Genomic DNA, 8263 nt, shown 5'->3' with positions numbered 1-8263 from the left:
TGGAACTTTTGTGCATATTCCCAAGGTCTAAACTGCCTTCTTAAGCTTGGACCATTTCCCACCACGCTGGACCTCTGCGGGTTGGTGGGTTCACATACCTAGATGTGCTAAATCTAGATATGCAGGGTTCCTCCCGATGTTTTCCTTCACCGTAAGAGCGATGGTATACATTGTACTTAAGGTAGAAGAACTCATTGATACATGTCAACGCCGGGATTCGAAACCGCATCTATCTCTGGCACAAGAAGCGGGCGTTTACCCGACTGAGCTACCACCGCTCTTCACGATATGACGATAAAAATGATGTTTTTTTTAATACTCCTTCTTCACCCTATAGCAGTTTACTGCTGGACGTAAGCTCCCTTTTACAAGCCAGTGAATTTCAATACGTTATGCTCGAAAAGGTCACTTTTAGCACTGATACTTTTTAAAGCATTTGAAAGCATTTTTTACGTCTTACGACTTCGAACAACTTCGACGTACGCTTAGTGATTACCTCGCCGTCATTGTCCCTTTTATGTGTGGCAAATTTACGTGTGGCATGTATAGCACAGCTGAGTTTGGTTCCAAACCCGAGGTAGTGTAGGTATGAAGACATTTAATATTTTTCGGCTTTGCAGCATAGTTTAGCCATAACCACTAGGCATCTAAAAAAGCTACCTACAGCAAATAATAGGTTTGATCCCGCCGTCTTTTTTCAGCAGTGCGCAGACATCGTTAATGAGCATAAAGGAACTATCGCAAAATGGATCTTTCACAAAATGCACCTATCGCCAAATGCACCTGTCGCAAAATGTACCCTTCTTAAACAGCTGATGAGCATGGCGAAAAACATAAAGGAGTATGCAGTGTTCAGCAGGATAAAGGAATAAAAATCATAGATTTTACCACAGACTTAAAAACTACTAAGAATCTAAACTTATAAGTTTTATCTTTATGTAGTTATTTATTTTATTTAATACTAAAAGTAACAGACAAAATAAAACTAAGCTTAGATACTAAGTAAATAAACCGCCCCGAGACATAACCGACGAAAATGTGCCCATGATGCTAGCGGCATTACCTCGTTGCACAGCCAGGGAGATCCTCTGCATCAGGTATGGCCCAGAGCGGTTGTCATAGCCCCGATTCTTCAAGCGACGGCCGATCGCCCCAACAAAGTCCCTTCTCCAACGCCAACGGGACAAAGATTTAGGTAGCCATCAACTGCCCATACTTAATGCATTTCTGCCTTGCAGCCACCTCTGCAGCGGAACCAGCGGCTACGGCGGTTAGGCCTACATGGGATGGGGCAAATGTGTTAACGCATCCACATCCCACAGCACAGACTGGCCCCGCTCCCACTGAATTAAGGTGAGACTTTCCGGTCGCTTCCCGTCACTACGGCATAAAACCGGCGGTTCTTAAACCGCTGGAACGCCAACCGTGACGAGAGCTCTACGGACGATGTCATTAATTGCTTGATGTCGTGAGAGCCTCCCTGTGCTGCGAACACAATGAAGGCCATGCCGGCCTAGCCTATCCACCGTCGTTCCACAAACGCACGAGTGTGGCTCATATATATCGCAGCCCAGGCGCAGATACATCGCTGGCTCCACGCCAAATTTTCGTTCATAAAACTCTATACAGACCAGCAGCTCAAGTTTGCTAATAAATTAAAATACAGACACATATACTTCTAAAACCAGATAATGAAGGTAAAAATAGCTACTCAATTGAATGACAGTCTGCAACGAAGTATAAGGTAGTAGTTATTTTAAAGAAAGTAGTGCTACAGTAGAGTTCATTAATTTTATCAATCATATATTCGATATTTTGAATTCTTGCAGATTCTATCAATCTGGAAACAAGAGAGCCATTTCTCCAAAAAATAAAGTAAAAATATTTGACTTTATTGAGAAGGCCATTGCTAATATTACAGGTCTGAAAAAAATCTCTAATGTGAAAAGAACTATTAAAAGGCAAACAGACAGCCAAGTATTACTTATAAGAAAAAAAAACTTTTTGTAATCAAAAACCAAAATAGGATTCTTAGGATTAATTGTATGCTCGGAGAGCTTCAAAATTCTCAATCAAAATTTAGTACAGTCTAATTCTAAATTGAAATACATTTCATTTCGACGTACCGCCTGTCTCGGGATAATTTAGAGTTATTTTTTAGCCTAATAAGAAACCACGGAGGTTACAACGATCACTCAAATGCGCTTCAACTTAAAGGAGCGTGTTGGCGACGCCACGACGCCCTATTATGGGGCCATGTACATAGTTCAAATATAGAACATATTATTGTTTATACTCTGTCATTGTCATCTTTGTTTCATATAGGTAATTCTCATCTCATCCATTGTAAATAAAGCCACCAACAAGACCAAGTGTAATAATTCCCAAAATCCTCCTCACATAAGCTGAACAGCAGCATCGTTAAAAGAAAGTATACCGCGTTGCATGAATCACTTGTCATTAAAATCGTCATTACTGGATAACAGCATTCCTTTGGATAGTTTTTAAATTTTAACTGTCTCATCTGTAAATGCTATTAATTGTACCACTGAAATGAATCATTACGAAGAAGAAGATGAGCCCATGGACCAGACATCGATAGACACATATCAGAAGATGATGAAGTAGTATATTCCAATAACTGCGCTTTATTATATGTGTCTGTAGGTTAATTCAACAAGCCTGTCATGCTCTGCTTCATTGACTACTCTAAGGCTTTTGATTGTATGAACTGGCAGTCGCTGCTAACATATTGCTGGAGATGGGCGTGCCGAAGTATCTTGCATTTCTCTTCCAAAATCTCACGTGGATAGTAGTGCCAAGATTCGTCAAGAAGACACATACTCAAAACCCCTACGCCCGGAGCGTGGAGTCCGACAGGGATGTAGGTATACTGTCGCCCAAACTGTTCAACATCTACGGCGAACACATAGTCCGAGCGGCGCTGGGAGGATGGGAGGGAGGTTTCGGCGGAAGGATGATTTACAATCTCTGATACGCGGACGCCACCACCCTTGTAGCCACTAGCGAGGAAGAAATGGCCGTCTTGTTCGATAGGATTGAAGGCGAAAGTGCCAAACTTGGGTTGTGCATTAACAAGTAAAAAACGAAACTACTAACCGTGGACCGCGAACAAGTTCTGGCCAACTGCAGTCGCTTCAACACGTTAGTACGCGTACGTCACTTCAATTATCTCGGATCCCTCATCCCTAACGATGGAAACGGCGATAGAGAAATTAAAACACGATTCTAGATTGCTAAAAGCGCCATGACCAAACTTGAGAAAATATTCTTCTTCTTCTTCTGGTGCCGTCTCCTATCGAAGGTTGGCAATCATCCTGCTGATTTCCGTCTTGGAGGCCGCCGCACGGAACAATTCTCCAGTGCTCAGCTGGAACCACTGGCGTAGATTTTGCAGCCATGATGTCATTGGCCGCCCAGGCCTCCTCCTGCCTTGTATTTTCCCCTGTGTTATTACTTGGAGGAGTTCGTACTTGGGGTTTCGCATTATGTGGCCGAAGTATTCCAGCTTGCGTCTTTTTATGGTATTCAGTACCTCTGTGCCTTTTTTATTTAATCTTTGAAGGACTGTTACATTTCGAACCTTCTGGACCCACGATATTTTGAGCATTCTCCGGTAAACCCACATCTCAAACGCTTCAAGGCGCTTGGCCATTCTCTCGGTGAGTGTCCAGGCTTCAGCTCCATATAGAAGGACCGAGAATACGTAGCATTTTGCTATACGCGTGCGTAGATTGAGGTTCAGGTTACGGTCACAGAGGACTTTTTCCATTTTTCGGAAGGCGCTACGAGCTTGTTCGATTCGGCATTTAATTTCGAGACTGTGATCTCCTTTGAGAAAATATGGAGGAATACAAATATCACCAAGCGTACCAAAGTGAGTCTTGTCCACGCACTTGTCTTCCCTACTTTCTTGTACGGCTCCGAACCATGGACAATCAAGGCCAACTTAAAAACGACAATCGATGCGTTGGAGACGCGGATCTGGCACAAGATATTGCGCATACTGTTGACGACGCCACGACGCTTTATTATGAAATTATCAGACAAGTCTACTTTGTAAATTTATTTTGTACATACTTAATATTTTGGGAGGTCTAAGTTCATATTGAATAGTAGGTAACATAAAATTAATAAATAAAAGTTCGCTTCGCCTCCTAGGTGCCCCAGTATTGGACGATTCCTTAGAATCGTTTACCACCGAAAAAATAACGAAATTCGAGGAATCGTCCAAAAAGCTTAAGGAACTAAGCCCACACATGGCATATTGCATTATAAAATATTGTCTTTTTGTCCCAAAATTTAACTATGTCCTGAGATGTACCACACTTTGGAAACACAAAATCCTCCTAAATACTTTAGACGACCTGGTCAGGAAAACCCTCGTCGAAATTCTAAATTGCCCGCTTAACGACAAGTCCTGGATGCAGGCAACATTGCCAATAAGATTTGGAGGCACGGGAATCAGAAGTGTATCCGCGGTGGCACTGCCGGCGTTCCTGTCCTCAGCTCACAGCACCTCTGACCTCTATGGAAAAATTATTTACCCATCACTTGGTGATGTTGAGGTCACGTGCTTGGCTGAGGCGAAGAACGCATGGCTGGATGTTACTGGCCGGAGCCAAAGTCTCCCGATTGTGCCTGGCTCGCAGAGGCTCTGGGACGAGCCGCTCTGTACACAGGTCCAAAAAAACCTTATAGACTCGGCACCAAACCCTGCAGAGCGAGCCCGTCTCATGGCGGCTGCGGAGCCGGAGTCAGGGTATTGGCTACATGCACTCCCGTCAACCATCTTAGGGACCCACCTTGACAGGTCGACTTTCTCGTTGGCAATCAGCCTGAGACTTGGCGCCAAAATTAATGAGCCACACCGCTGTCGTTGCGGCGGTGGCGTCGATGAGCTGGGCCACCACGGCCTAGCGTGTCAGCGCAGCGCAGGCCGACTGTCGCGTCACGCCGCCCTGAATGACGTCATCCGCCGAGCTCTTGCCAGTGCTGGCGTCCCGGCCGTACTGGAGCCCACAGGTGTAGCGCGCGACGACGGCAAGAGGCCGGACGGAATGACGCTCATTCCTTGGAAGAATGGGCGGCCGCTGGTATGGGATGCCACATGCGTTGACACTTTGGCACAGTCACACCTACCAGCGACCGCGACCAAGGCAGGTGCGGCGGCAGCGACGGCTGAGGCGGCTAAAAGGCGCAAGTATGCAGCCCTAGGTCAAGGCTACATGTTTGTGCCTTTCGGCGTAGAGACGCTGGGTCCGTGGGGGCCGGATGCAAAACGTATATTCAAGGAAATTGCGACACGGCTCATCGACGCCTCCGGCGACCAAAGGGCTGGCACATACCTAGGACAAAGGATAAGCCTCGCCATTCAGCGGGGCAATGCGGCCAGCCTCTTGGGAACCTTGCCAAACGACGGCGGTAATCTAGAAAGTATTTTTTATCTTTTAAGGTAGGTAGTTTTATAACATCTTAATATTTTTAGGTACCATTTTAGTTTATGTTTTTTTAGAAAAAATGTAAGTATTTGAATAAACGTAGGTAAGATAGTTTCCATTACTTTAATTCGATCCATTTTATGTTTGTTTTTCTACGATGCCTCGCAAACGAAAGTCCAATTTAGCTAATAGCTCTAGCAGAGCTCGGGCTGCTAAACTTGTTAGATCACTTGAATCGGAAGAGGATTCACAGATCCGTCTGACTTTAGATGCCAAGCGTCACGCAGCTCAAAGAGCATCAGAGACCTCTCAGCGGGCTCAAGCTCGTCAAGCTTTGGATGCCGAGCGTCACGTAACTCAAAAAGTTTCAGAGACCTCTCAGCAGACCCAAGCTCGCCAAGCTTTGGATTCTAAGCGTCACGCCACTCAAAGGGCTTCAGAGACCTCTCAGCAGGCCCAAGCTCGCCAAATATTAAATGCTGAGCGGCAAGCTTCGTACATAGCCGCAGAGACCTCCGAAGAAACACGTAGACGACGTTTAATTAATTCCGAGCGGCAAGCAGAAAGGAGACGTACGTTTACGATGAATACATGGGATGCATTTGCCGATGCTGCTTTTGATTATGATCCGTTAATTGATTACTTTAATCATCGATTAGTCCTCATAGGTAGAATGGCCAACAAATGCAGATACTGTAAGGCACTCAAATGGAAGGAAGATACCCCAGGTATGTGCTGTTCCGGAGGCAAAGTATCAGTACCAACGCTTGGTGACCCCGACGAGCCTCTCGTCGTAAAGACTCTACAAGAATGTACCTGCCACAAGAGTACAAATATCTAGCTCACCTTTACCAACTGTATAAAACAGATTTCACAGTTAAAGGAAAGGACGTTGTAGGCGAAAAAGTTTTTCGGAACATATTCTTAAATGATTTTTTTTTTTTATGTAGATAAAAGAATTAAATATTATCTCATAAAAATTACCACTCTTCAAAAGGCACGGACATAAAGTCTGTGGAGTGATAATCATTAATTAAAAAAAAAAAGAATTTAATGTCGCCTTTCATGTTCCAAGAAAAGACAAATGTGTTTCATCCAAGAACAATCCGGAAGGGTTCACCCCTGATGAAATTTCGAGCCATGAAAAAGAGGCTAAAGACTCCAAGGACCGTTGTTTTCCATACCACCAAAAACTTTGAAAACACGAAAAGCATACCCTCTGTGTATCCTTTGATCTGCAGAAAGTTCATAACACGCTGTACGGTGAGAGCATGCTATTTTATTACTCCCGTAAATATGCAGTTTATAACCTAACCATATACGAAAGTCTGACACAAGAAGTATTTTGTTACACATGGGGAGAAGCTGATGGGAAAAGAGGTGGTAATGAAATTGCGACTATTCTGACGAAATATATAAAGATGGTAGATGAACGGCAGACGGTAAAGAATTTACTTCAAAATGTTTTGTTTTCAAAACCTTAAAAAGGAATTTCTTGGTTCCAGGTCACACTAATATGCCTGTATATATGGTGCGGCGGGCGGAAACGATGAAAGATCGCAAATATGCATCCTTAGGAGAGGGGTACATGTTTGACCGGAGCCGCGTCGGCTTTTGAACGACATTAGCAGCAGGCTCATAGAAGTCTCAAGGGACCCTAGCGCTGGCTCTTACCTCTCACAAAGACTAATACATCTCCATACATTGAGGTAACGCGGCCAGCGTCTCGGGTACCCCACCCGACAGCGGCGACGATCTGGCCAACATTTCTTTTTAGTTTAGTTTTAATTATTTAGGTAGTTAGGTTAGGTAGGTTGGTAGGTATATAATAATTCTGATATAATATGTTTACGTTTAATAACTCTTTTGAAAAAGCAAAGTAAAAAAAATAAACTTCTAAAAAAATGGTAGGTATGTTAAGATCTAAGACCCGTGCAACAAATATTTGAAGACAAAGAGGAAAAGTTACGTTGGGTCGTACCATCTTCAGATTATGATTTATTACCAACATATTATTCGATCAAAGATACTTCAGGGCCCGAAAATCTTATCTTAATACAAACAGACTGAATCATACCAGTACAGAAACTGCAAGTGTACCTGAGGACGTGGATTTCTTGTTTGTGAACGTAGTGTTGAAAAGGGTGCAGATCACAACTTACAAGTGTGACTATGAACTGGCGCAGATTAATGCAGTTCAATCAGTTTTCCCAGATTCACAAGTAAGCGGTTGTTAGCACCATTATATTGATGCCATTTGGAAGAATGCTGACAAAACAGGATTGCTACGTATAGTCGTAATATTGCAAGTGCGGCAATAATACCACTAGTGCCAGCTAAAAAAAAACCAGCTACGTGGCTACATATTCTAGAAGAAGCCCCACAAAGCGATGAAATGAATCGTTTAAAACGATATTTTGAACAGCAATGGTACCTAAAATAGTTGCGCCCATCATTGCTCATCTGTGTCGGCCACAGCACATAGAGTGAACACAGAACTACAAACGCCTCAGAAGGTTGGCATCGGCGCATCACCACTGGACGAATTCCTGAAAAGCCCAGCATGTTTATGTTTGTATACTACAAGTTGAAAAAGGAGAATAGGTATAACATAATTCATAACTGCTGGTTTAAGGTAAAACCTGACCAAAGTAATAGAGTTATTATCTTTGATAAATTATACAGTGTGTTGCAAAAAGGGTATACTAAGCCGAAACCTACATGTGCAGCATGGTATATCTAAGCCTAAAACTGAAATCAGAATTTGAAAATTCGCGAAAAAAAAAAAAAACATAGAAACT

Source organism: Plutella xylostella, chromosome Z (genome assembly GCF_932276165.1).
Source record: "Plutella xylostella chromosome Z, ilPluXylo3.1, whole genome shotgun sequence".
Classification (NCBI taxonomy): domain Eukaryota; kingdom Metazoa; phylum Arthropoda; class Insecta; order Lepidoptera; family Plutellidae; genus Plutella; species Plutella xylostella.
This window is presented reverse-complemented; position numbering follows the sequence as displayed.